Source organism: Phyllobates terribilis, unplaced genomic scaffold (genome assembly GCF_046119375.1).
Source record: "Phyllobates terribilis strain yellow unplaced genomic scaffold, ASM4611937v1 Scaffold_170__1_contigs__length_4071412, whole genome shotgun sequence".
NCBI lineage: Eukaryota > Metazoa > Chordata > Amphibia > Anura > Dendrobatidae > Phyllobates > Phyllobates terribilis.
In genome coordinates, this window is record NW_027362930.1 from 641,048 (window position 1) to 668,835 (window position 27,788).

The following is a 27,788-nucleotide window of genomic DNA, read 5'->3' on the forward strand; positions in this document are numbered from 1 at the left end:
TGTCCAGCAGCAGACTGAAGGTGGCTGCTGCTGTGCACAGGTATATAAAGGCTCAGAGCCTATTATGACACGCGCAGCCAGCGTTCCATTGCCACATTCCATCTACTGCAGGCAGGATACCTGGCTGGCTGAATGTCGCTGAGAAGCTCACAGAGACCGCCATAAGCAACAGTTTAACAGAATGCCACAGACTAATCAACCAAACTTTTTGGGTTGGGTTCTCTTTTATAGTCTGCAGGCATTAAATGAAAGAAGTCAGTGTTCCAGCAGAAGGAGACAACGTTTCAGAAAAGGCATTGTAGCAAACCAAAAAAGAAATTTTAAGCGCAGCAGAGTAACCAGCGCACATACCTGTTAGCTCAGGTGAGTTTAAAAGGCTGCTGTTGATAACAAGGGCATTTGCTAAATAGATGGTGTGTGTGCAACAATATACTGAAAGGTCAATTATATTGTGCAGCTTATCTCACCACCTGTAGTTATTTAGGTGAAAGCTCCAAAATGCTTGCCTAATATGTCTGTTTATCCAAAAGGAAGTAAAAAGGGAGAGCTAGAAAGATAGCATTGCATCACATTACATGGCAATGCAATGCACAGTTGCTGAAGTTGAACCAAAATGAGCTTGTAATCTGGCTTCTGCAACTTTGAACATGAAAAATCCAATGAGGAGAAGAAAAGCAAAGCCAAAGAGTCCATCCCAAAATCCGACAAACAAGCAAAATGAACAAAAAACATTGAATTCAATTCTTTCTGATTTTAGAAACTGCATTAAAGAAGGGGTGCACCGGTCCTGGAGATACTGCAATACCAGGTCAATGCGTGGAGTGGACAGAGCAAGCTCTTTTTCCATCTCCCTGTTCTAAAAATCCATTTAATATATGGTCCCCAGATAGGGGACGTATCAGATATTAAACTGATAAGAACAGATTTTTTTTTTTATCGAAAGCCCGAATTCGTGTACAAAACCCGAGTGCGCTTAAAAAAGTGACAAGTGCCACAAAAAAAGTGCACTAGGATGCTGGTCTTCTTGAAACCCTCTCCAAAAGGAGAAGGGTCCCCCAAACCATTCCCCGTCCCTCCGAGCCAAAAGGCCACAGCGAGGAACAGGGACAAAAAGCCACCTCCAGCCGAAGCCAGAGGCGACCCAATCTTACCCCCAGCACCTGCCCGAGTTCTCACCCGAGCAAGGCACTGGGAGCCAAAGACTGTGCTCCCCTCCCGGAAGAGGGGAGCCAACAACGCTCTCCTCCCGAAAGAGGAGAGCCAGGGGGGTTCAGGGGGGAGCGGAACCTGATGGCCACACACTCCCCCCCTAGACCTGCCAAGAGAGGAACCCGTAAGGGAACCGCATCCCGACAAAATCCTAGTAGGACGTGACACACGTGAATAAGTGGACACACAGTGACAAAGAAATTAAATAAATAGTGAAGGTTTCACAGTATAATACTGCCCGGACCTTCGACCGGGAATTGAAAAATTCCCCATCCTAAGGCCAGAAGGCCCGGAATAAGGGTGTGTGCGAAGAAAGAAAATTTGAAGTGCTTGTGCAAATGTGCCATAAACTCAAGTGGGGTTCCCAATCCCAGTGAGTTAAGGCACCCCAGGGTCACCACTCCTGGGGCACTTCACACTTCGGGCTTTCGATCTTCCCCGGCCCAATGGCGTCGATCCTGGGGGGCCATGCTTTCCACCAGATGACTATATTAGCCACCTGGCGTACTAACAAGCGCCTAAACCCCAGTGTGCATAATGTATCAATCTACTAGGGCGGCCAACATCCAAAACCGCCTTTTCGAAAGATACTACACTTGATCTTAGCCAAAAGGCCGAGAAGCGATAACCAGAATTGGTTTCAAACTACGGAGCCACCCAAGGATCCTGAAAAGTCCATTTGTGGAGATGAGCTCCTGGACTCCCGTTAAGAAGACATGTTGTCAACCTCTAGATCCCTTACATGCCTGCACTTTTCGGCTTGCTGCTGCTGCAATCCACGCGTTTTAGATCTGCATAACTCCACCTCTTTAAACACAGCACCTTCACCCCCTGCTGTTCCCACCCGCCTCAACACCGTTGGAAGGGAGGAGAACCAATTAAGGCGGGGGGTGGGGTGGAACGAGCAGCTGTCTACCCTTAGCAGGAGGGCTCCTGATTACATACCTCTCCTGCTGCTGCTGCTGCTGGCTGTCCAGCAGCAGACTGAAGGTGGCTGCTGCTGTGCACAGGTATATAAAGGCTCAGAGCCTATTATGACACGCGCAGCCAGCGTTCCATTGCCACATTCCATCTACTGCAGGCAGGATACCTGGCTGGCTGAATGTCGCTGAGAAGCTCACAGAGACCGCCATAAGCAACAGCTTAACAGAATGCCACAGACTAATCAACCAAACTTTTTGGGTTGGGTTCTCTTTTATAGTCTGCAGGCATTAAATGAAAGAAGTCAGTGTTCCAGCAGAAGGAGACAACGTTTCAGAAAAGGCATTGTAGCAAACCAAAAAAGAAATTTTAAGCGCAGCAGAGTAACCAGCGCACATACCTGTTAGCTCAGGTGAGTTTAAAAGGCTGCTGTTGATAACAAGGGCATTTGCTAAATAGATGGTGTGTGTGCAACAATATACTGAAAGGTCAATTATATTGTGCAGCTTATCTCACCACCTGTAGTTATTTAGGTGAAAGCTCCAAAATGCTTGCCTAATATGTCTGTTTATCCAAAAGGAAGTAAAAAGGGAGAGCTAGAAAGATAGCATTGCATCACATTACATGGCAATGCAATGCACAGTTGCTGAAGTTGAACCAAAATGAGCTTGTAATCTGGCTTCTGCAACTTTGAACATGAAAAATCCAATGAGGAGAAGAAAAGCAAAGCCAAAGAGTCCATCCCAAAATCCGACAAACAAGCAAAATGAACAAAAAACATTGAATTCAATTCTTTCTGATTTTAGAAACTGCATTAAAGAAGGGGTGCACCGGTCCTGGAGATACTGCAATACCAGGTCAATGCGTGGAGTGGACAGAGCAAGCTCTTTTTCCATCTCCCTGTTCTAAAAATCCATTTAATATATGGTCCCCAGATAGGGGACGTATCAGATATTAAACTGATAAGAACAGATACTACACTTGATCTTAGCCAAAAGGCCGAGAAGCGATAACCAGAATTGGTTTCAAACTACGGAGCCACCCAAGGATCCTGAAAAGTCCATTTGTGGAGATGAGCTCCTGGACTCCCGTTAAGAAGACATGTTGTCAACCTCTAGATCCCTTACATGCCTGCACTTTTCGGCTTGCTGCTGCTGCAATCCACGCGTTTTAGATCTGCATAACTCCACCTCTTTAAACACAGCACCTTCACCCCCTGCTGTTCCCACCCGCCTCAACACCGTTGGAAGGGAGGAGAACCAATTAAGGCGGGGGGTGGGGTGGAACGAGCAGCTGTCTACCCTTAGCAGGAGGGCTCCTGATTACATACCTCTCCTGCTGCTGCTGCTGCTGGCTGTCCAGCAGCAGACTGAAGGTGGCTGCTGCTGTGCACAGGTATATAAAGGCTCAGAGCCTATTATGACACGCGCAGCCAGCGTTCCATTGCCACATTCCATCTACTGCAGGCAGGATACCTGGCTGGCTGAATGTCGCTGAGAAGCTCACAGAGACCGCCATAAGCAACAGTTTAACAGAATGCCACAGACTAATCAACCAAACTTTTTGGGTTGGGTTCTCTTTTATAGTCTGCAGGCATTAAATGAAAGAAGTCAGTGTTCCAGCAGAAGGAGACAACATTTCAGAAAAGGCATTGTAGCAAACCAAAAAAGAAATTTTAAGCGCAGCAGAGTAACCAGCGCACATACCTGTTAGCTCAGGTGAGTTTAAAAGGCTGCTGTTGATAACAAGGGCATTTGCTAAATAGATGGTGTGTGTGCAACAATATACTGAAAGGTCAATTATATTGTGCAGCTTATCTCACCACCTGTAGTTATTTAGGTGAAAGCTCCAAAATGCTTGCCTAATATGTCTGTTTATCCAAAAGGAAGTAAAAAGGGAGAGCTAGAAAGATAGCATTGCATCACATTACATGGCAATGCAATGCACAGTTGCTGAAGTTGAACCAAAATGAGCTTGTAATCTGGCTTCTGCAACTTTGAACATGAAAAATCCAATGAGGAGAAGAAAAGCAAAGCCAAAGAGTCCATCCCAAAATCCGACAAACAAGCAAAATGAACAAAAAACATTGAATTCAATTCTTTCTGATTTTAGAAACTGCATTAAAGAAGGGGTGCACCGGTCCTGGAGATACTGCAATACCAGGTCAATGCGTGGAGTGGACAGAGCAAGCTCTTTTTCCATCTCCCTGTTCTAAAAATCCATTTAATATATGGTCCCCAGATAGGGGACGTATCAGATATTAAACTGATAAGAACAGATACTACACTTGATCTTAGCCAAAAGGCCGAGAAGCGATAACCAGAATTGGTTTCAAACTACGGAGCCACCCAAGGATCCTGAAAAGTCCATTTGTGGAGATGAGCTCCTGGACTCCCGTTAAGAAGACATGTTGTCAACCTCTAGATCCCTTACATGCCTGCACTTTTCGGCTTGCTGCTGCTGCAATCCACGCGTTTTAGATCTGCATAACTCCACCTCTTTAAACACAGCACCTTCACCCCCTGCTGTTCCCACCCGCCTCAACACCGTTGGAAGGGAGGAGAACCAATTAAGGCGGGGGGTGGGGTGGAACGAGCAGCTGTCTACCCTTAGCAGGAGGGCTCCTGATTACATACCTCTCCTGCTGCTGCTGCTGCTGGCTGTCCAGCAGCAGACTGAAGGTGGCTGCTGCTGTGCACAGGTATATAAAGGCTCAGAGCCTATTATGACACGCGCAGCCAGCGTTCCATTGCCACATTCCATCTACTGCAGGCAGGATACCTGGCTGGCTGAATGTCGCTGAGAAGCTCACAGAGACCGCCATAAGCAACAGTTTAACAGAATGCCACAGACTAATCAACCAAACTTTTTGGGTTGGGTTCTCTTTTATAGTCTGCAGGCATTAAATGAAAGAAGTCAGTGTTCCAGCAGAGGGAGACAATGTTTCAGAAAAGGCATTGTAGCAAACCAAAAAAGAAATTTTAAGCGCAGCAGAGTAACCAGCGCACATACCTGTTAGCTCAGGTGAGTTTAAAAGGCTGCTGTTGATAACAAGGGCATTTGCTAAATAGATGGTGTGTGTGCAACAATATACTGAAAGGTCAATTATATTGTGCAGCTTATCTCACCACCTGTAGTTATTTAGGTGAAAGCTCCAAAATGCTTGCCTAATATGTCTGTTTATCCAAAAGGAAGTAAAAAGGGAGAGCTAGAAAGATAGCATTGCATCACATTACATGGCAATGCAATGCACAGTTGCTGAAGTTGAACCAAAATGAGCTTGTAATCTGGCTTCTGCAACTTTGAACATGAAAAATCCAATGAGGAGAAGAAAAGCAAAGCCAAAGAGTCCATCCCAAAATCTGACAAACAAGCAAAATGAACAAAAAACATTGAATTCAATTCTTTCTGATTTTAGAAACTGCATTAAAGAAGGGGTGCACCGGTCCTGGAGATACTGCAATACCAGGTCAATGCGTGGAGTGGACAGAGCAAGCTCTTTTTCCATCTCCCTGTTCTAAAAATCCATTTAATATATGGTCCCCAGATAGGGGACGTATCAGATATTAAACTGATAAGAACAGATTTTTTTTTTTTTTTTATTTTTTTTTTTTTTCTCCTCAGACGAGGAAATTCCACAGTCTATGGAAACCAGACAAAGGAAAATTCCATCAAAACAGCTGCGTCAAATCCAATACGCAATTTGCTGTCCCCATCATCATCGGAAATATTTATTTCATATTTCAAAACAACAATAACAAAAATCAAGAGGTACTAACAATATATCTCCACTTTTTAACTTTCCATATTCCCTCCGCATCCAGTTCCCCTCTCCTCTTTTTGTCCCATAGGAAACACACATACATCTTCCCCAAAATCACCTTCACACTATCCTTTACAGCAATTTCCTTCCTTTTAAACACATACACATTCCTCACATCCCATAACACTTCCTTTATACATGCAAGCATCAACCACAAGACTCTTTCCTTCGTCCCATCACATATTCCCAAACCAAACATAAACAACTCAAAAGACAACAAATTCACACCACACAATTCTTTACACAAAGGCCCCATTCTCCCAATCACATCTCTAGCATACTGGCAATTCCAAAAAACATGCAACACACTTTCCCTTCCACCACAGCCATTTCTTGGACACATTTCACTCCTCACCAAACCTCTATTCCTCTGAAACTCTCTCACAGGTAATACTCCATGTAAAGACTGCCACACAACTTCACTCTGTTTGTTGGTCATACCACTCATCCGCACTTTCTTCCAAACCTTCTGCACATCACCACCCCTAACCATATTTATTCCACATTCTACCTCTCTACATTCAATCATCCTATACACAGCCTTCTTATTCTCCAGCAATCTCACATCTGCATCACACAATTCATACCTCACCAAAAACTTATAAACCCACACATACCATACAGGCACCTCAAAAGCAATCGGACATCGCAAATCCCTTTCTTGCCACTTTAAACGAAACAAATACGCTCCAAATAAATACCTACACATAGATGAAAACTTTCCATCCGCCCTAATCACTTTCAAAACAAACACAACGATATTCACACCAAAAAACACGTCCAAATTCGGAAAACCCAAACCACCTTTTTCCACTCTTTTAACCAAAATTTCTCTCCTAGCTCTCTCCATTTTCGAGTTCCACAAAAAAACAAATAAAATTCTATTCAAGCTTCTCATACACATATATCCTGGTGGAAATATTACCGCAATATATAAAAATATTGGCAACACCACACTCTTAACAATTAAAATCTTCCCAAAAAAGGATAAACTCCTCAATTTCCAAAAATTCAACTTCTGCTCAACTTTTCCTTTCGCATCATCCCAACTTTCTTTCCCATCCAAACTCTCTGAAAACTTCACACCCAAAACTTTAATAGGTCCATTCACTACATTCACACCTACATCCCTACTTAAACTTCCGCCTCCAAAACCCTTACACTCACTCTTTTCCCAATTCACTTTAAACGCAGATGCACCACAAAAAATAGACACTAACAACTTCACCCGCCTCACCGAACATTCAGAATCACATAATACACACACGTCATCCATATAACCACTCACCTTCCATTTTTTTCCTCCACCTCCCGGCACTTGCACACCACGAATTACCTTATCTTTCCTCAGCATACACAACAATGGCTCAATTGCACAAATAAATGCTACAGCGGACAAAGGACACCCCTGTCGCACACCCGAAAACACATTCACTTTCCTACCCACATACCCATTCATTAAAACACAGCTATAAACACCCGCATACAAACTTCTCACTCGCCCAACAAAATCAGCCGGAAAACCCATTTTTAACAACACTCTGAACAAAAAACCATGCGACAACCTATCATAAGCCTTTTCAAAATCCAAACTTAACAAAAATACACTCTTCTTACGACCCATGCAATCCCATAGACAATCTCTTAACATACACACACACTCGTGAATCCGCCTCCCAGGTACCGCACAACACTGCTCATCCCCAATCACACTCTCTATCACATCACGCATCCTATTAGCCATAAGTTTTGCATAGATTTTATAATCACAATTAAGTAACGTTATTGGCCTCCAATTCCTCAGACTTTTCAAATCCCCTTTCTTAGGAATTAACACAACCATACCTGCACGCATACTCTCAGCCACCTCCATGTTTCCCCACATATACTTACATACATCCACAAAGTCCTTACCAATCACACCCCACATCACACGATAAAATTCTACTGGGAGGCCATCCTCCCCCGGCGTCTTATTCAAAGCCATACTACACATAACCTTCCATACCTCATCACCAGTCACCTCACCCATCACTCTCTCTCTTTCTGCTTCACTCAACTTACTCTCTAACACACTCAAAACATCATTCTCCAAACATTCATCCCTCTGTTTCACTGCATACAGATCCTCATAAAACTTAGCCACCTCTTCACACATATCCTCTCCACTCACCTCACTTCCATCTGCTCCATACACCACGCTCATACTCTGTTTCTTTCCAAAAACTTTTTTAAAGAAAAACCGAGAACATTTCTCATCCTGCTCCATCTTATCAATCTTTGCCCTAAACACTATGCTTCTCCCTCTCTCCAACAAAAACTCACTAATCTCCTTTTTTACCTCTAAAATATCCTCCTCCACCTCAACTCCTCCTTCCCTTAACTTATACAAAACGCTCAACCGCGCGTTCAGTTTAACAAAACTCTCTCTTTTAATTGCTGCATACTTGTATCCTAAATTTTTAAAGAACATTTTTGTTTGTTTCTTCACCCAGTCCCACCACTCACAAACATTCCCAAACTCATTTTTATGCTTACACCATTCTTCATACCGCCTTTCATACTCCTTTCTCACATCTTCATTCTCTAACAGTTTAACATTTAACTTCCACAATCCTCTCCCAAACACTCCATCAACTTTTATATCCAACTCACACAACATACACACATGATCTGAAAAAAGAACGTTTTCCTGCCTATAATTAACAGAAACCATATTTTTAGAAATAAAACAATAATCCAATCTGGATTGTACCCTACCACTCTCAGAAAAGAAAGTGTTCAACAAAGGATTCATGTTACACACGCGCTGCATATCACACAACCCAAAATCATTCACTAACTCCAATAATGCTTTCCCAGACACATCCACATTCACTCTCCCCACATCACAGTTCATATCACCCACAATTACCACAGGTATTCTTCCTGGAACAAAAAGCTTAAAATTTTTTCAAATAAATTTTTGCGCTCATTTTTTTCAACTGGCGCATAAACATTAATAACACAAAACTTTACATTCTTGTATACAAAATTAGCAAGGATACATCTCCCCACCTCAATAACCAAATAATCACTCAAAACAACCTCCCTTCCTTTAACCAAAATACCCACACCATCATTCTTATTACATGCACTCCCCGACCACACAGACGCTCCATAAGACCATTCATCCCCTTTCACACCATCCACTACCCCACATTCTTGTAAACAAAAAATAGATGCATTTTGCATAGCTAAAAACTCAAAAATAGCAGCTCTTCTTACTTTACTTTTAAACACTCTTACGTTTTGGGACACTATGGTAAATCCCATAATACTTCTACTCCTTCACCAATTACACAAAGAAATAGCCTTTGGCCTAAACCAAAGCTCACAAGAGGACAAAAAGAAAAAACATTTACAATATTATATGGTGACACTATCCAGCACCACCACTATCCTCCTCCGCCATCAGAACAGAACAGCTGGTTTCCGACCCGCTGGCTTCACCAGCCACACTCCTCATTCTGGCAGTTCTGATCTTCCTCTGAGGCTCACTAAAATCTGCATCATCACTGCCCCCACCATCCTCCCTACGACTCTTCTTTGCACCCCTATCATCCTCCGAAGAAAAATCTTCAATGTTTTCAGGACCCGAAGGGTGTTCAGGACTGTCGGGTTCCGAGATTTGCACTTCACATCCTGTTGCGTCCATTGCCTCTCCAAAAGTCATCATCTCAGGCAGCTCTGCTTCCACCACTTTCCTAGATATTCTCGCAGACACTGCCTTTTTCTCCACCTTTGCCACTTCCCTCCAGAACTCCTTTTCTTCCCTCCGCTTCTTCCTCATTTCTTCAGCAGAAGAAGAACATGGTCTCAGGGACACCTCCTCTGGCGCCGTAGAGGGAGAGGCTCTACCAGTTTCCCGCCTCCTTCCCTCTCTCTCCTCCCTCTCCAATCTTTCCAGCACTTTCAGTGCGCTTGCCATCTGCCTCCTCTCCAGCTCCTCCTCCTTCTGTTCTTTATCAGAACGTCTAGGTGCACTCATAGGACAGTCCTTATACATGTGATCACTACTCCCACAGACATCACAGGACTTGGCCTCTGGACACTGGTTGGCCATATGCCCCTCCTTTCTGCAATTTCGGCAACACTGCCCTTTAAGGCATGTTACCATGGTATGTCCGAAAGAAAAGCATCTACGGCAAAACATGGGCTGGCCTGGGTAAAAGAGGAAACCTCTATGGCCTGCAACGGAAAAATTTGATGGAGGGTGTCTAAAGCCCCCCACACTGTCAGGATCCCTTTTCAATTTCACACGGAATTTATACTGACAGTTAAAGATTCCTAGACAATTGACTTGCTTCACTCCCTTCCGCACATATTCACAGTAGCGAGAGAGGAAGCACTCCAGCAGCTCAGGGTCTGTAAAAGGGTTATAGACAGTCACAGTCACCTCCTTTTCTTGCAGACCAAACAAAGGTTCCCATCTAACTCCTTCCAAGCAGGGGTCACTAGAGTGACCACGGAGCCATTCAAAGACATTAAGGCAAACATCCTGGTCCATAAAGGTAACGTCATAATTACCTTGACGTGAAAATTCGTTGACACTGAAGATCTCAGAACGTCTTGCTCCAGCTTTGCCTTCAACGATGTCTTGGACAATGAAAACCACATTGTTCTTGTTCTGGTCAGATGGATCCACGGACAAACGGATGGTGTTCTTCACAAAAGACATCTTGGATTCTGTCGGTATGGAATACCACAGGAAAAAGCAGAAAATCCTCCACAAAAGGGTCCGGATTCCTCCAGGAGACTCGCACCAATCAAGGTACAGTCATACGATCGCAGCCAAAAGGCCGAGAAGCGATAACCAGAATTGGTTTCAAACTACGGAGCCACCCAAGGATCCTGAAAAGTCCATTTGTGGAGATGAGCTCCTGGACTCCCGTTAAGAAGACATGTTGTCAACCTCTAGATCCCTTACATGCCTGCACTTTTCGGCTTGCTGCTGCTGCAATCCACGCGTTTTAGATCTGCATAACTCCACCTCTTTAAACACAGCACCTTCACCCCCTGCTGTTCCCACCCGCCTCAACACCGTTGGAAGGGAGGAGAACCAATTAAGGCGGGGGGTGGGGTGGAACGAGCAGCTGTCTACCCTTAGCAGGAGGGCTCCTGATTACATACCTCTCCTGCTGCTGCTGCTGCTGGCTGTCCAGCAGCAGACTGAAGGTGGCTGCTGCTGTGCACAGGTATATAAAGGCTCAGAGCCTATTATGACACGCGCAGCCAGCGTTCCATTGCCACATTCCATCTACTGCAGGCAGGATACCTGGCTGGCTGAATGTCGCTGAGAAGCTCACAGAGACCGCCATAAGCAACAGTTTAACAGAATGCCACAGACTAATCAACCAAACTTTTTGGGTTGGGTTCTCTTTTATAGTCTGCAGGCATTAAATGAAAGAAGTCAGTGTTCCAGCAGAAGGAGACAACGTTTCAGAAAAGGCATTGTAGCAAACCAAAAAAGAAATTTTAAGCGCAGCAGAGTAACCAGCGCACATACCTGTTAGCTCAGGTGAGTTTAAAAGGCTGCTGTTGATAACAAGGGCATTTGCTAAATAGATGGTGTGTGTGCAACAATATACTGAAAGGTCAATTATATTGTGCAGCTTATCTCACCACCTGTAGTTATTTAGGTGAAAGCTCCAAAATGCTTGCCTAATATGTCTGTTTATCCAAAAGGAAGTAAAAAGGGAGAGCTAGAAAGATAGCATTGCATCACATTACATGGCAATGCAATGCACAGTTGCTGAAGTTGAACCAAAATGAGCTTGTAATCTGGCTTCTGCAACTTTGAACATGAAAAATCCAATGAGGAGAAGAAAAGCAAAGCCAAAGAGTCCATCCCAAAATCCGACAAACAAGCAAAATGAACAAAAAACATTGAATTCAATTCTTTCTGATTTTAGAAACTGCATTAAAGAAGGGGTGCACCGGTCCTGGAGATACTGCAATACCAGGTCAATGCGTGGAGTGGACAGAGCAAGCTCTTTTTCCATCTCCCTGTTCTAAAAATCCATTTAATATATGGTCCCCAGATAGGGGACGTATCAGATATTAAACTGATAAGAACAGATACTACACTTGATCTTAGCCAAAAGGCCGAGAAGCGATAACCAGAATTGGTTTCAAACTACGGAGCCACCCAAGGATCCTGAAAAGTCCATTTGTGGAGATGAGCTCCTGGACTCCCGTTAAGAAGACATGTTGTCAACCTCTAGATCCCTTACATGCCTGCACTTTTCGGCTTGCTGCTGCTGCAATCCACGCGTTTTAGATCTGCATAACTCCACCTCTTTAAACACAGCACCTTCACCCCCTGCTGTTCCCACCCGCCTCAACACCGTTGGAAGGGAGGAGAACCAATTAAGGCGGGGGGTGGGGTGGAACGAGCAGCTGTCTACCCTTAGCAGGAGGGCTCCTGATTACATACCTCTCCTGCTGCTGCTGCTGCTGGCTGTCCAGCAGCAGACTGAAGGTGGCTGCTGCTGTGCACAGGTATATAAAGGCTCAGAGCCTATTATGACACGCGCAGCCAGCGTTCCATTGCCACATTCCATCTACTGCAGGCAGGATACCTGGCTGGCTGAATGTCGCTGAGAAGCTCACAGAGACCGCCATAAGCAACAGTTTAACAGAATGCCACAGACTAATCAACCAAACTTTTTGGGTTGGGTTCTCTTTTATAGTCTGCAGGCATTAAATGAAAGAAGTCAGTGTTCCAGCAGAGGGAGACAACGTTTCAGAAAAGGCATTGTAGCAAACCAAAAAAGAAATTTTAAGCGCAGCAGAGTAACCAGCGCACATACCTGTTAGCTCAGGTGAGTTTAAAAGGCTGCTGTTGATAACAAGGGCATTTGCTAAATAGATGGTGTGTGTGCAACAATATACTGAAAGGTCAATTATATTGTGCAGCTTATCTCACCACCTGTAGTTATTTAGGTGAAAGCTCCAAAATGCTTGCCTAATATGTCTGTTTATCCAAAAGGAAGTAAAAAGGGAGAGCTAGAAAGATAGCATTGCATCACATTACATGGCAATGCAATGCACAGTTGCTGAAGTTGAACCAAAATGAGCTTGTAATCTGGCTTCTGCAACTTTGAACATGAAAAATCCAATGAGGAGAAGAAAAGCAAAGCCAAAGAGTCCATCCCAAAATCCGACAAACAAGCAAAATGAACAAAAAACATTGAATTCAATTCTTTCTGATTTTAGAAACTGCTTTAAAGAAGGGGTGCACCGGTCCTGGAGATACTGCAATACCAGGTCAATGCGTGGAGTGGACAGAGCAAGCTCTTTTTCCATCTCCCTGTTCTAAAAATCCATTTAATATATGGTCCCCAGATAGGGGACGTATCAGATATTAAACTGATAAGAACAGATACTACACTTGATCTTAGCCAAAAGGCCGAGAAGCGATAACCAGAATTGGTTTCAAACTACGGAGCCACCCAAGGATCCTGAAAAGTCCATTTGTGGAGATGAGCTCCTGGACTCCCGTTAAGAAGACATGTTGTCAACCTCTAGATCCCTTACATGCCTGCACTTTTCGGCTTGCTGCTGCTGCAATCCACGCGTTTTAGATCTGCATAACTCCACCTCTTTAAACACAGCACCTTCACCCCCTGCTGTTCCCACCCGCCTCAACACCGTTGGAAGGGAGGAGAACCAATTAAGGCGGGGGGTGGGGTGGAACGAGCAGCTGTCTACCCTTAGCAGGAGGGCTCCTGATTACATACCTCTCCTGCTGCTGCTGCTGCTGGCTGTCCAGCAGCAGACTGAAGGTGGCTGCTGCTGTGCACAGGTATATAAAGGCTCAGAGCCTATTATGACACGCGCAGCCAGCGTTCCATTGCCACATTCCATCTACTGCAGGCAGGATACCTGGCTGGCTGAATGTCGCTGAGAAGCTCACAGAGACCGCCATAAGCAACAGTTTAACAGAATGCCACAGACTAATCAACCAAACTTTTTGGGTTGGGTTCTCTTTTATAGTCTGCAGGCATTAAATGAAAGAAGTCAGTGTTCCAGCAGAGGGAGACAACGTTTCAGAAAAGGCATTGTAGCAAACCAAAATAGAAATTTTAAGCGCAGCAGAGTAACCAGCGCACATACCTGTTAGCTCAGGTGAGTTTAAAAGGCTGCTGTTGATAACAAGGGCATTTGCTAAATAGATGGTGTGTGTGCAACAATATACTGAAAGGTCAATTATATTGTGCAGCTTATCTCACCACCTGTAGTTATTTAGGTGAAAGCTCCAAAATGCTTGCCTAATATGTCTGTTTATCCAAAAGGAAGTAAAAAGGGAGAGCTAGAAAGATAGCATTGCATCACATTACATGGCAATGCAATGCACAGTTGCTGAAGTTGAACCAAAATGAGCTTGTAATCTGGCTTCTGCAACTTTGAACATGAAAAATCCAATGAGGAGAAGAAAAGCAAAGCCAAAGAGTCCATCCCAAAATCCGACAAACAAGCAAAATGAACAAAAAACATTGAATTCAATTCTTTCTGATTTTAGAAACTGCATTAAAGAAGGGGTGCACCGGTCCTGGAGATACTGCAATACCAGGTCAATGCGTGGAGTGGACAGAGCAAGCTCTTTTTCCATCTCCCTGTTCTAAAAATCCATTTAATATATGGTCCCCAGATAGGGGACGTATCAGATATTAAACTGATAAGAACAGATACTACACTTGATCTTAGCCAAAAGGCCGAGAAGCGATAACCAGAATTGGTTTCAAACTACGGAGCCACCCAAGGATCCTGAAAAGTCCATTTGTGGAGATGAGCTCCTGGACTCCCGTTAAGAAGACATGTTGTCAACCTCTAGATCCCTTACATGCCTGCACTTTTCGGCTTGCTGCTGCTGCAATCCACGCGTTTTAGATCTGCATAACTCCACCTCTTTAAACACAGCACCTTCACCCCCTGCTGTTCCCACCCGCCTCAACACCGTTGGAAGGGAGGAGAACCAATTAAGGCGGGGGGTGGGGTGGAACGAGCAGCTGTCTACCCTTAGCAGGAGGGCTCCTGATTACATACCTCTCCTGCTGCTGCTGCTGCTGGCTGTCCAGCAGCAGACTGAAGGTGGCTGCTGCTGTGCACAGGTATATAAAGGCTCAGAGCCTATTATGACACGCGCAGCCAGCGTTCCATTGCCACAATCCATCTACTGCAGGCAGGATACCTGGCTGGCTGAATGTCGCTGAGAAGCTCACAGAGACCGCCATAAGCAACAGTTTAACAGAATGCCACAGACTAATCAACCAAACTTTTTGGGTTGGGTTCTCTTTTATAGTCTGCAGGCATTAAATGAAAGAAGTCAGTGTTCCAGCAGAGGGAGACGTTTCAGAAAAGGCATTGTAGCAAACCAAAAAAGAAATTTTAAGCGCAGCAGAGTAACCAGCGCACATACCTGTTAGCTCAGGTGAGTTTAAAAGGCTGCTGTTGATAACAAGGGCATTTGCTAAATAGATGGTGTGTGTGCAACAATATACTGAAAGGTCAATTATATTGTGCAGCTTATCTCACCACCTGTAGTTATTTAGGTGAAAGCTCCAAAATGCTTGCCTAATATGTCTGTTTATCCAAAAGGAAGTAAAAAGGGAGAGCTAGAAAGATAGCATTGCATCACATTACATGGCAATGCAATGCACAGTTGCTGAAGTTGAACCAAAATGAGCTTGTAATCTGGCTTCTGCAACTTTGAACATGAAAAATCCAATGAGGAGAAGAAAAGCAAAGCCAAAGAGTCCATCCCAAAATCCGACAAACAAGCAAAATGAACAAAAAACATTGAATTCAATTCTTTCTGATTTTAGAAACTGCATTAAAGAAGGGGTGCACCGGTCCTGGAGATACTGCAATACCAGGTCAATGCGTGGAGTGGACAGAGCAAGCTCTTTTTCCATCTCCCTGTTCTAAAAATCCATTTAATATATGGTCCCCAGATAGGGGACGTATCAGATATTAAACTGATAAGAACAGATACTACACTTGATCTTAGCCAAAAGGCCGAGAAGCGATAACCAGAATTGGTTTCAAACTACGGAGCCACCCAAGGATCCTGAAAAGTCCATTTGTGGAGATGAGCTCCTGGACTCCCGTTAAGAAGACATGTTGTCAACCTCTAGATCCCTTACATGCCTGCACTTTTCGGCTTGCTGCTGCTGCAATCCACGCGTTTTAGATCTGCATAACTCCACCTCTTTAAACACAGCACCTTCACCCCCTGCTGTTCCCACCCGCCTCAACACCGTTGGAAGGGAGGAGAACCAATTAAGGCGGGGGGTGGGGTGGAACGAGCAGCTGTCTACCCTTAGCAGGAGGGCTCCTGATTACATACCTCTCCTGCTGCTGCTGCTGCTGGCTGTCCAGCAGCAGACTGAAGGTGGCTGCTGCTGTGCACAGGTATATAAAGGCTCAGAGCCTATTATGACACGCGCAGCCAGCGTTCCATTGCCACATTCCATCTACTGCAGGCAGGATACCTGGCTGGCTGAATGTCGCTGAGAAGCTCACAGAGACCGCCATAAGCAACAGTTTAACAGAATGCCACAGACTAATCAACCAAACTTTTTGGGTTGGGTTCTCTTTTATAGTCTGCAGGCATTAAATGAAAGAAGTCAGTGTTCCAGCAGAAGGAGACAACGTTTCAGAAAAGGCATTGTAGCAAACCAAAAAAGAAATTTTAAGCGCAGCAGAGTAACCAGCGCACATACCTGTTAGCTCAGGTGAGTTTAAAAGGCTGCTGTTGATAACAAGGGCATTTGCTAAATAGATGGTGTGTGTGCAACAATATACTGAAAGGTCAATTATATTGTGCAGCTTATCTCACCACCTGTAGTTATTTAGGTGAAAGCTCCAAAATGCTTGCCTAATATGTCTGTTTATCCAAAAGGAAGTAAAAAGGGAGAGCTAGAAAGATAGCATTGCATCACATTACATGGCAATGCAATGCACAGTTGCTGAAGTTGAACCAAAATGAGCTTGTAATCTGGCTTCTGCAACTTTGAACATGAAAAATCCAATGAGGAGAAGAAAAGCAAAGCCAAAGAGTCCATCCCAAAATCCGACAAACAAGCAAAATGAACAAAAAACATTGTATTCAATTCTTTCTGATTTTAGAAACTGCATTAAAGAAGGGGTGCACCGGTCCTGGAGATACTGCAATACCAGGTCAATGCGTGGAGTGGACAGAGCAAGCTCTTTTTCCATCTCTCTGTTCTAAAAATCCATTTAATATATGGTCCCCAGATAGGGGACGTATCAGATATTAAACTGATAAGAACAGATACTACACTTGATCTTAGCCAAAAGGCCGAGAAGCGATAACCAGAATTGGTTTCAAACTACGGAGCCACCCAAGGATCCTGAAAAGTCCATTTGTGGAGATGAGCTCCTGGACTCCCGTTAAGAAGACATGTTGTCAACCTCTAGATCCCTTACATGCCTGCACTTTTCGGCTTGCTGCTGCTGCAATCCACGCGTTTTAGTTCTGCATAACTCCACCTCTTTAAACACAGCACCTTCACCCCCTGCTGTTCCCACCCGCCTCAACACCGTTGGAAGGGAGGAGAACCAATTAAGGCGGGGGGTGGGGTGGAACGAGCAGCTGTCTACCCTTAGCAGGAGGGCTCCTGATTACATACCTCTCCTGCTGCTGCTGCTGCTGGCTGTCCAGCAGCAGACTGAAGGTGGCTGCTGCTGTGCACAGGTATATAAAGGCTCAGAGCCTATTATGACACGCGCAGCCAGCGTTCCATTGCCACATTCCATCTACTGCAGGCAGGATACCTGGCTGGCTGAATGTCGCTGAGAAGCTCACAGAGACCGCCATAAGCAACAGTTTAACAGAATGCCACAGACTAATCAACCAAACTTTTTGGGTTGGGTTCTCTTTTATAGTCTGCAGGCATTAAATGAAAGAAGTCAGTGTTCCAGCAGAAAGAGACAACGTTTCAGAAAAGGCATTGTAGCAAACCAAAAAAGAAATTTTAAGCGCAGCAGAGTAACCAGCGCACATACCTGTTAGCTCAGGTGAGTTTAAAAGGCTGCTGTTGATAACAAGGGCATTTGCTAAATAGATGGTGTGTGTGCAACAATATACTGAAAGGTCAATTATATTGTGCAGCTTATCTCACCACCTGTAGTTATTTAGGTGAAAGCTCCAAAATGCTTGCCTAATATGTCTGTTTATCCAAAAGGAAGTAAAAAGGGAGAGCTAGAAAGATAGCATTGCATCACATTACATGGCAATGCAATGCACAGTTGCTGAAGTTGAACCAAAATGAGCTTGTAATCTGGCTTCTGCAACTTTGAACATGAAAAATCCAATGAGGAGAAGAAAAGCAAAGCCAAAGAGTCCATCCCAAAATCCGACAAACAAGCAAAATGAACAAAAAACATTGAATTCAATTCTTTCTGATTTTAGAAACTGCATTAAAGAAGGGGTGCACCGGTCCTGGAGATACTGCAATACCAGGTCAATGCGTGGAGTGGACAGAGCAAGCTCTTTTTCCATCTCCCTGTTCTAAAAATCCATTTAATATATGGTCCCCAGATAGGGGACGTATCAGATATTAAACTGATAAGAACAGATACTACACTTGATCTTAGCCAAAAGGCCGAGAAGCGATAACCAGAATTGGTTTCAAACTACGGAGCCACCCAAGGATCCTGAAAAGTCCATTTGTGGAGATGAGCTCCTGGACTCCCGTTAAGAAGACATGTTGTCAACCTCTAGATCCCTTACATGCCTGCACTTTTCGGCTTGCTGCTGCTGCAATCCACGCGTTTTAGATCTGCATAACTCCACCTCTTTAAACACAGCACCTTCACCCCCTGCTGTTCCCACCCGCCTCAACACCGTTGGAAGGGAGGAGAACCAATTAAGGCGGGGGGTGGGGTGGAACGAGCAGCTGTCTACCCTTAGCAGGAGGGCTCCTGATTACATACCTCTCCTGCTGCTGCTGCTGCTGGCTGTCCAGCAGCAGACTGAAGGTGGCTGCTGCTGTGCACAGGTATATAAAGGCTCAGAGCCTATTATGACACGCGCAGCCAGCGTTCCATTGCCACATTCCATCTACTGCAGGCAGGATACCTGGCTGGCTGAATGTCGCTGAGAAGCTCACAGAGACCGCCATAAGCAACAGTTTAACAGAATGCCACAGACTAATCAACCAAACTTTTTGGGTTGGGTTCTCTTTTATAGTCTGCAGGCATTAAATGAAAGAAGTCAGTGTTCCAGCAGAAGGAGACAACGTTTCAGAAAAGGCATTGTAGCAAACCAAAAAAGAAATTTTAAGCGCAGCAGAGTAACCAGCGCACATACCTGTTAGCTCAGGTGAGTTTAAAAGGCTGCTGTTGATAACAAGGGCATTTGCTAAATAGATGGTGTGTGTGCAACAATATACTGAAAGGTCAATTATATTGTGCAGCTTATCTCACCACCTGTAGTTATTTAGGTGAAAGCTCCAAAATGCTTGCCTAATATGTCTGTTTATCCAAAAGGAAGTAAAAAGGGAGAGCTAGAAAGATAGCATTGCATCACATTACATGGCAATGCAATGCACAGTTGCTGAAGTTGAACCAAAATGAGCTTGTAATCTGGCTTCTGCAACTTTGAACATGAAAAATCCAATGAGGAGAAGAAAAGCAAAGCCAAAGAGTCCATCCCAAAATCCGACAAACAAGCAAAATGAACAAAAAACATTGAATTCAATTCTTTCTGATTTTAGAAACTGCATTAAAGAAGGGGTGCACCGGTCCTGGAGATACTGCAATACCAGGTCAATGCGTGGAGTGGACAGAGCAAGCTCTTTTTCCATCTCCCTGTTCTAAAAATCCATTTAATATATGGTCCCCAGATAGGGGACGTATCAGATATTAAACTGATAAGAACAGATACTACACTTGATCTTAGCCAAAAGGCCGAGAAGCGATAACCAGAATTGGTTTCAAACTACGGAGCCACCCAAGGATCCTGAAAAGTCCATTTGTGGAGATGAGCTCCTGGACTCCCGTTAAGAAGACATGTTGTCAACCTCTAGATCCCTTACATGCCTGCACTTTTCGGCTTGCTGCTGCTGCAATCCACGCGTTTTAGATCTGCATAACTCCACCTCTTTAAACACAGCACCTTCACCCCCTGCTGTTCCCACCCGCCTCAACACCGTTGGAAGGGAGGAGAACCAATTAAGGCGGGGGGTGGGGTGGAACGAGCAGCTGTCTACCCTTAGCAGGAGGGCTCCTGATTACATACCTCTCCTGCTGCTGCTGCTGCTGGCTGTCCAGCAGCAGACTGAAGGTGGCTGCTGCTGTGCACAGGTATATAAAGGCTCAGAGCCTATTATGACACGCGCAGCCAGCGTTCCATTGCCACATTCCATCTACTGCAGGCAGGATACCTGGCTGGCTGAATGTCGCTGAGAAGCTCACAGAGACCGCCATAAGCAACAGTTTAACAGAATGCCACAGACTAATCAACCAAACTTTTTGGGTTGGGTTCTCTTTTATAGTCTGCAGGCATTAAATGAAAGAAGTCAGTGTTCCAGCAGAAGGAGACAACGTTTCAGAAAAGGCATTGTAGCAAACCAAAAAAGAAATTTTAAGCGCAGCAGAGTAACCAGCGCACATACCTGTTAGCTCAGGTGAGTTTAAAAGGCTGCTGTTGATAACAAGGGCATTTGCTAAATAGATGGTGTGTGTGCAACAATATACTGAAAGGTCAATTATATTGTGCAGCTTATCTCACCACCTGTAGTTATTTAGGTGAAAGCTCCAAAATGCTTGCCTAATATGTCTGTTTATCCAAAAGGAAGTAAAAAGGGAGAGCTAGAAAGATAGCATTGCATCACATTACATGGCAATGCAATGCACAGTTGCTGAAGTTGAACCAAAATGAGCTTGTAATCTGGCTTCTGCAACTTTGAACATGAAAAATCCAATGAGGAGAAGAAAAGCAAAGCCAAAGAGTCCATCCCAAAATCCGACAAACAAGCAAAATGAACAAAAAACATTGAATTCAATTCTTTCTGATTTTAGAAACTGCATTAAAGAAGGGGTGCACCGGTCCTGGAGATACTGCAATACCAGGTCAATGCGTGGAGTGGACAGAGCAAGCTCTTTTTCCATCTCCCTGTTCTAAAAATCCATTTAATATATGGTCCCCAGATAGGGGACGTATCAGATATTAAACTGATAAGAACAGATACTACACTTGATCTTAGCCAAAAGGCCGAGAAGCGATAACCAGAATTGGTTTCAAACTACGGAGCCACCCAAGGATCCTGAAAAGTCCATTTGTGGAGATGAGCTCCTGGACTCCCGTTAAGAAGACATGTTGTCAACCTCTAGATCCCTTACATGCCTGCACTTTTCGGCTTGCTGCTGCTGCAATCCACGCGTTTTAGATCTGCATAACTCCACCTCTTTAAACACAGCACCTTCACCCCCTGCTGTTCCCACCCGCCTCAACACCGTTGGAAGGGAGGAGAACCAATTAAGGCGGGGGGTGGGGTGGAACGAGCAGCTGTCTACCCTTAGCAGGAGGGCTCCTGATTACATACCTCTCCTGCTGCTGCTGCTGCTGGCTGTCCAGCAGCAGACTGAAGGTGGCTGCTGCTGTGCACAGGTATATAAAGGCTCAGAGCCTATTATGACACGCGCAGCCAGCGTTCCATTGCCACATTACATCTACTGCAGGCAGGATACCTGGCTGGCTGAATGTCGCTGAGAAGCTCACAGAGACCGCCATAAGCAACAGTTTAACAGAATGCCACAGACTAATCAACCAAACTTTTTGGGTTGGGTTCTCTTTTATAGTCTGCAGGCATTAAATGAAAGAAGTCAGTGTTCCAGCAGAGGGAGACGTTTCAGAAAAGGCATTGTAGCAAACCAAAAAAGAAATTTTAAGCGCAGCAGAGTAACCAGCGCACATACCTGTTAGCTCAGGTGAGTTTAAAAGGCTGCTGTTGATAACAAGGGCATTTGCTAAATAGATGGTGTGTGTGCAACAATATACTGAAAGGTCAATTATATTGTGCAGCTTATCTCACCACCTGTAGTTATTTAGGTGAAAGCTCCAAAATGCTTGCCTAATATGTCTGTTTATCCAAAAGGAAGTAAAAAGGGAGAGCTAGAAAGATAGCATTGCATCACATTACATGGCAATGCAATGCACAGTTGCTGAAGTTGAACCAAAATGAGCTTGTAATCTGGCTTCTGCAACTTTGAACATGAAAAATCCAATGAGGAGAAGAAAAGCAAAGCCAAAGAGTCCATCCCAAAATCCGACAAACAAGCAAAATGAACAAAAAACATTGAATTCAATTCTTTCTGATTTTAGAAACTGCATTAAAGAAGGGGTGCACCGGTCCTGGAGATACTGCAATACCAGGTCAATGCGTGGAGTGGACAGAGCAAGCTCTTTTTCCATCTCCCTGTTCTAAAAATCCATTTAATATATGGTCCCCAGATAGGGGACGTATCAGATATTAAACTGATAAGAACAGATACTACACTTGATCTTAGCCAAAAGGCCGAGAAGCGATAACCAGAATTGGTTTCAAACTACTGAGCCACCCAAGGATCCTGAAAAGTCCATTTGTGGAGATGAGCTCCTGGACTCCCGTTAAGAAGACATGTTGTCAACCTCTAGATCCCTTACATGCCTGCACTTTTCGGCTTGCTGCTGCTGCAATCCACGCGTTTTAGATCTGCATAACTCCACCTCTTTAAACACAGCACCTTCACCCCCTGCTGTTCCCACCCGCCTCAACACCGTTGGAAGGGAGGAGAACCAATTAAGGCGGGGGGTGGGGTGGAACGAGCAGCTGTCTACCCTTAGCAGGAGGGCTCCTGATTACATACCTCTCCTGCTGCTGCTGCTGCTGCTGGCTGTCCAGCAGCAGACTGAAGGTGGCTGCTGCTGTGCACAGGTATATAAAGGCTCAGAGCCTATTATGACACGCGCAGCCAGCGTTCCATTGCCACATTCCATCTACTGCAGGCAGGATACCTGGCTGGCTGAATGTCGCTGAGAAGCTCACAGAGACCGCCATAAGCAACAGTTTAACAGAATGCCACAGACTAATCAACCAAACTTTTTGGGTTGGGTTCTCTTTTATAGTCTGCAGGCATTAAATGAAAGAAGTCAGTGTTCCAGCAGAAGGAGACAACGTTTCAGAAAAGGCATTGTAGCAAACCAAAAAAGAAATTTTAAGCGCAGCAGAGTAACCAGCGCACATACCTGTTAGCTCAGGTGAGTTTAAAAGGCTGCTGTTGATAACAAGGGCATTTGCTAAATAGATGGTGTGTGTGCAACAATATACTGAAAGGTCAATTATATTGTGCAGCTTATCTCACCACCTGTAGTTATTTAGGTGAAAGCTCCAAAATGCTTGCCTAATATGTCTGTTTATCCAAAAGGAAGTAAAAAGGGAGAGCTAGAAAGATAGCATTGCATCACATTACATGGCAATGCAATGCACAGTTGCTGAAGTTGAACCAAAATGAGCTTGTAATCTGGCTTCTGCAACTTTGAACATGAAAAATCCAATGAGGAGAAGAAAAGCAAAGCCAAAGAGTCCATCCCAAAATCCGACAAACAAGCAAAATGAACAAAAAACATTGAATTCAATTCTTTCTGATTTTAGAAACTGCATTAAAGAAGGGGTGCACCGGTCCTGGAGATACTGCAATACCAGGTCAATGCGTGGAGTGGACAGAGCAAGCTCTTTTTCCATCTCCCTGTTCTAAAAATCCATTTAATATATGGTCCCCAGATAGGGGACGTATCAGATATTAAACTGATAAGAACAGATACTACACTTGATCTTAGCCAAAAGGCCGAGAAGCGATAACCAGAATTGGTTTCAAACTACGGAGCCACCCAAGGATCCTGAAAAGTCCATTTGTGGAGATGAGCTCCTGGACTCCCGTTAAGAAGACATGTTGTCAACCTCTAGATCCCTTACATGCCTGCACTTTTCGGCTTGCTGCTGCTGCAATCCACGCGTTTTAGATCTGCATAACTCCACCTCTTTAAACACAGCACCTTCACCCCCTGCTGTTCCCACCCGCCTCAACACCGTTGGAAGGGAGGAGAACCAATTAAGGCGGGGGGTGGGGTGGAACGAGCAGCTGTCTACCCTTAGCAGGAGGGCTCCTGATTACATACCTCTCCTGCTGCTGCTGCTGCTGGCTGTCCAGCAGCAGACTGAAGGTGGCTGCTGCTGTGCACAGGTATATAAAGGCTCAGAGCCTATTATGACACGCGCAGCCAGCGTTCCATTGCCACATTACATCTACTGCAGGCAGGATACCTGGCTGGCTGAATGTCGCTGAGAAGCTCACAGAGACCGCCATAAGCAACAGTTTAACAGAATGCCACAGACTAATCAACCAAACTTTTTGGGTTGGGTTCTCTTTTATAGTCTGCAGGCATTAAATGAAAGAAGTCAGTGTTCCAGCAGAAGGAGACAACGTTTCAGAAAAGGCATTGTAGCAAACCAAAAAAGAAATTTTAAGCGCAGCAGAGTAACCAGCGCACATACCTGTTAGCTCAGGTGAGTTTAAAAGGCTGCTGTTGATAACAAGGGCATTTGCTAAATAGATGGTGTGTGTGCAACAATATACTGAAAGGTCAATTATATTGTGCAGCTTATCTCACCACCTGTAGTTATTTAGGTGAAAGCTCCAAAATGCTTGCCTAATATGTCTGTTTATCCAAAAGGAAGTAAAAAGGGAGAGCTAGAAAGATAGCATTGCATCACATTACATGGCAATGCAATGCACAGTTGCTGAAGTTGAACCAAAATGAGCTTGTAATCTGGCTTCTGCAACTTTGAACATGAAAAATCCAATGAGGAGAAGAAAAGCAAAGCCAAAGAGTCCATCCCAAAATCCGACAAACAAGCAAAATGAACAAAAAACATTGAATTCAATTCTTTCTGATTTTAGAAACTGCATTAAAGAAGGGGTGCACCGGTCCTGGAGATACTGCAATACCAGGTCAATGCGTGGAGTGGACAGAGCAAGCTCTTTTTCCATCTCCCTGTTCTAAAAATCCATTTAATATATGGTCCCCAGATAGGGGACGTATCAGATATTAAACTGATAAGAACAGATACTACACTTGATCTTAGCCAAAAGGCCGAGAAGCGATAACCAGAATTGGTTTCAAACTACGGAGCCACCCAAGGATCCTGAAAAGTCCATTTGTGGAGATGAGCTCCTGGACTCCCGTTAAGAAGACATGTTGTCAACCTCTAGATCCCTTACATGCCTGCACTTTTCGGCTTGCTGCTGCTGCAATCCACGCGTTTTAGATCTGCATAACTCCACCTCTTTAAACACAGCACCTTCACCCCCTGCTGTTCCCACCCGCCTCAACACCGTTGGAAGGGAGGAGAACCAATTAAGGCGGGGGGTGGGGTGGAACGAGCAGCTGTCTACCCTTAGCAGGAGGGCTCCTGATTACATACCTCTCCTGCTGCTGCTGCTGCTGGCTGTCCAGCAGCAGACTGAAGGTGGCTGCTGCTGTGCACAGGTATATAAAGGCTCAGAGCCTATTATGACACGCGCAGCCAGCGTTCCATTGCCACATTCCATCTACTGCAGGCAGGATACCTGGCTGGCTGAATGTCGCTGAGAAGCTCACAGAGACCGCCATAAGCAACAGTTTAACAGAATGCCACAGACTAATCAACCAAACTTTTTGGGTTGGGTTCTCTTTTATAGTCTGCAGGCATTAAATGAAAGAAGTCAGTGTTCCAGCAGAAGGAGACAACGTTTCAGAAAAGGCATTGTAGCAAACCAAAAAAGAAATTTTAAGCGCAGCAGAGTAACCAGCGCACATACCTGTTAGCTCAGGTGAGTTTAAAAGGCTGCTGTTGATAACAAGGGCATTTGCTAAATAGATGGTGTGTGTGCAACAATATACTGAAAGGTCAATTATATTGTGCAGCTTATCTCACCACCTGTAGTTATTTAGGTGAAAGCTCCAAAATGCTTGCCTAATATGTCTGTTTATCCAAAAGGAAGTAAAAAGGGAGAGCTAGAAAGATAGCATTGCATCACATTACATGGCAATGCAATGCACAGTTGCTGAAGTTGAACCAAAATGAGCTTGTAATCTGGCTTCTGCAACTTTGAACATGAAAAATCCAATGAGGAGAAGAAAAGCAAAGCCAAAGAGTCCATCCCAAAATCCGACAAACAAGCAAAATGAACAAAAAACATTGTATTCAATTCTTTCTGATTTTAGAAACTGCATTAAAGAAGGGGTGCACCGGTCCTGGAGATACTGCAATACCAGGTCAATGCGTGGAGTGGACAGAGCAAGCTCTTTTTCCATCTCTCTGTTCTAAAAATCCATTTAATATATGGTCCCCAGATAGGGGACGTATCAGATATTAAACTGATAAGAACAGATACTACACTTGATCTTAGCCAAAAGGCCGAGAAGCGATAACCAGAATTGGTTTCAAACTACGGAGCCACCCAAGGATCCTGAAAAGTCCATTTGTGGAGATGAGCTCCTGGACTCCCGTTAAGAAGACATGTTGTCAACCTCTAGATCCCTTACATGCCTGCACTTTTCGGCTTGCTGCTGCTGCAATCCACGCGTTTTAGTTCTGCATAACTCCACCTCTTTAAACACAGCACCTTCACCCCCTGCTGTTCCCACCCGCCTCAACACCGTTGGAAGGGAGGAGAACCAATTAAGGCGGGGGGTGGGGTGGAACGAGCAGCTGTCTACCCTTAGCAGGAGGGCTCCTGATTACATACCTCTCCTGCTGCTGCTGCTGCTGGCTGTCCAGCAGCAGACTGAAGGTGGCTGCTGCTGTGCACAGGTATATAAAGGCTCAGAGCCTATTATGACACGCGCAGCCAGCGTTCCATTGCCACATTCCATCTACTGCAGGCAGGATACCTGGCTGGCTGAATGTCGCTGAGAAGCTCACAGAGACCGCCATAAGCAACAGTTTAACAGAATGCCACAGACTAATCAACCAAACTTTTTGGGTTGGGTTCTCTTTTATAGTCTGCAGGCATTAAATGAAAGAAGTCAGTGTTCCAGCAGAAGGAGACAACGTTTCAGAAAAGGCATTGTAGCAAACCAAAAAAGAAATTTTAAGCGCAGCAGAGTAACCAGCGCACATACCTGTTAGCTCAGGTGAGTTTAAAAGGCTGCTGTTGATAACAAGGGCATTTGCTAAATAGATGGTGTGTGTGCAACAATATACTGAAAGGTCAATTATATTGTGCAGCTTATCTCACCACCTGTAGTTATTTAGGTGAAAGCTCCAAAATGCTTGCCTAATATGTCTGTTTATCCAAAAGGAAGTAAAAAGGGAGAGCTAGAAAGATAGCATTGCATCACATTACATGGCAATGCAATGCACAGTTGCTGAAGTTGAACCAAAATGAGCTTGTAATCTGGCTTCTGCAACTTTGAACATGAAAAATCCAATGAGGAGAAGAAAAGCAAAGCCAAAGAGTCCATCCCAAAATCCGACAAACAAGCAAAATGAACAAAAAACATTGAATTCAATTCTTTCTGATTTTAGAAACTGCATTAAAGAAGGGGTGCACCGGTCCTGGAGATACTGCAATACCAGGTCAATGCGTGGAGTGGACAGAGCAAGCTCTTTTTCCATCTCCCTGTTCTAAAAATCCATTTAATATATGGTCCCCAGATAGGGGACGTATCAGATATTAAACTGATAAGAACAGATACTACACTTGATCTTAGCCAAAAGGCCGAGAAGCGATAACCAGA

General features: G+C 44.5%; 16 non-coding genes and 2 pseudogenes across 16 annotated transcripts; all 18 read right to left on the reverse strand.

The window, feature by feature from the left end:
• Positions 1-771: 771 nt before the first annotated feature.
• On the reverse strand, positions 772-954 carry LOC141211621 (U2 spliceosomal RNA). Its single transcript, XR_012281589.1, has one exon. It is a non-coding gene; the product is annotated as a U2 spliceosomal RNA (small nuclear RNA).
• Positions 955-1,743: 789 nt separating this feature from the next.
• On the reverse strand, positions 1,744-1,835 carry LOC141211873 (U2 spliceosomal RNA; annotated as a pseudogene).
• A 1,115-nt stretch (positions 1,836-2,950) lies between these two features.
• Positions 2,951-3,141, reverse strand: LOC141211942 (U2 spliceosomal RNA). Its single transcript, XR_012281764.1, has one exon. It is a non-coding gene; the product is annotated as a U2 spliceosomal RNA (small nuclear RNA).
• Positions 3,142-4,256: 1,115 nt separating this feature from the next.
• LOC141211943 (U2 spliceosomal RNA) lies at positions 4,257-4,447 on the reverse strand. The gene has a single exon (XR_012281765.1). It is a non-coding gene; the product is annotated as a U2 spliceosomal RNA (small nuclear RNA).
• A 1,115-nt stretch (positions 4,448-5,562) lies between these two features.
• On the reverse strand, positions 5,563-5,764 carry LOC141211765 (U2 spliceosomal RNA; annotated as a pseudogene).
• Positions 5,765-11,921: 6,157 nt separating this feature from the next.
• On the reverse strand, positions 11,922-12,112 carry LOC141211944 (U2 spliceosomal RNA). The gene has a single exon (XR_012281766.1). It is a non-coding gene; the product is annotated as a U2 spliceosomal RNA (small nuclear RNA).
• A 1,115-nt stretch (positions 12,113-13,227) lies between these two features.
• LOC141211945 (U2 spliceosomal RNA) lies at positions 13,228-13,418 on the reverse strand. The gene has a single exon (XR_012281767.1). It is a non-coding gene; the product is annotated as a U2 spliceosomal RNA (small nuclear RNA).
• Positions 13,419-14,533: 1,115 nt separating this feature from the next.
• Positions 14,534-14,724, reverse strand: LOC141211946 (U2 spliceosomal RNA). The gene has a single exon (XR_012281768.1). It is a non-coding gene; the product is annotated as a U2 spliceosomal RNA (small nuclear RNA).
• Positions 14,725-15,836: 1,112 nt separating this feature from the next.
• On the reverse strand, positions 15,837-16,027 carry LOC141211948 (U2 spliceosomal RNA). The gene has a single exon (XR_012281770.1). It is a non-coding gene; the product is annotated as a U2 spliceosomal RNA (small nuclear RNA).
• A 1,115-nt stretch (positions 16,028-17,142) lies between these two features.
• Positions 17,143-17,333, reverse strand: LOC141211523 (U2 spliceosomal RNA). Its single transcript, XR_012281495.1, has one exon. It is a non-coding gene; the product is annotated as a U2 spliceosomal RNA (small nuclear RNA).
• Positions 17,334-18,448: 1,115 nt separating this feature from the next.
• Positions 18,449-18,639, reverse strand: LOC141211949 (U2 spliceosomal RNA). The gene has a single exon (XR_012281771.1). It is a non-coding gene; the product is annotated as a U2 spliceosomal RNA (small nuclear RNA).
• Positions 18,640-19,754: 1,115 nt separating this feature from the next.
• On the reverse strand, positions 19,755-19,945 carry LOC141211950 (U2 spliceosomal RNA). The gene has a single exon (XR_012281772.1). It is a non-coding gene; the product is annotated as a U2 spliceosomal RNA (small nuclear RNA).
• Positions 19,946-21,060: 1,115 nt separating this feature from the next.
• On the reverse strand, positions 21,061-21,251 carry LOC141211951 (U2 spliceosomal RNA). Its single transcript, XR_012281773.1, has one exon. It is a non-coding gene; the product is annotated as a U2 spliceosomal RNA (small nuclear RNA).
• A 1,112-nt stretch (positions 21,252-22,363) lies between these two features.
• On the reverse strand, positions 22,364-22,554 carry LOC141211952 (U2 spliceosomal RNA). Its single transcript, XR_012281774.1, has one exon. It is a non-coding gene; the product is annotated as a U2 spliceosomal RNA (small nuclear RNA).
• A 1,118-nt stretch (positions 22,555-23,672) lies between these two features.
• LOC141211953 (U2 spliceosomal RNA) lies at positions 23,673-23,863 on the reverse strand. Its single transcript, XR_012281775.1, has one exon. It is a non-coding gene; the product is annotated as a U2 spliceosomal RNA (small nuclear RNA).
• Positions 23,864-24,978: 1,115 nt separating this feature from the next.
• LOC141211954 (U2 spliceosomal RNA) lies at positions 24,979-25,169 on the reverse strand. Its single transcript, XR_012281776.1, has one exon. It is a non-coding gene; the product is annotated as a U2 spliceosomal RNA (small nuclear RNA).
• A 1,115-nt stretch (positions 25,170-26,284) lies between these two features.
• Positions 26,285-26,475, reverse strand: LOC141211524 (U2 spliceosomal RNA). The gene has a single exon (XR_012281496.1). It is a non-coding gene; the product is annotated as a U2 spliceosomal RNA (small nuclear RNA).
• A 1,115-nt stretch (positions 26,476-27,590) lies between these two features.
• LOC141211955 (U2 spliceosomal RNA) lies at positions 27,591-27,781 on the reverse strand. Its single transcript, XR_012281777.1, has one exon. It is a non-coding gene; the product is annotated as a U2 spliceosomal RNA (small nuclear RNA).
• Between the last annotated feature and the right edge of the window lie 7 nt (positions 27,782-27,788).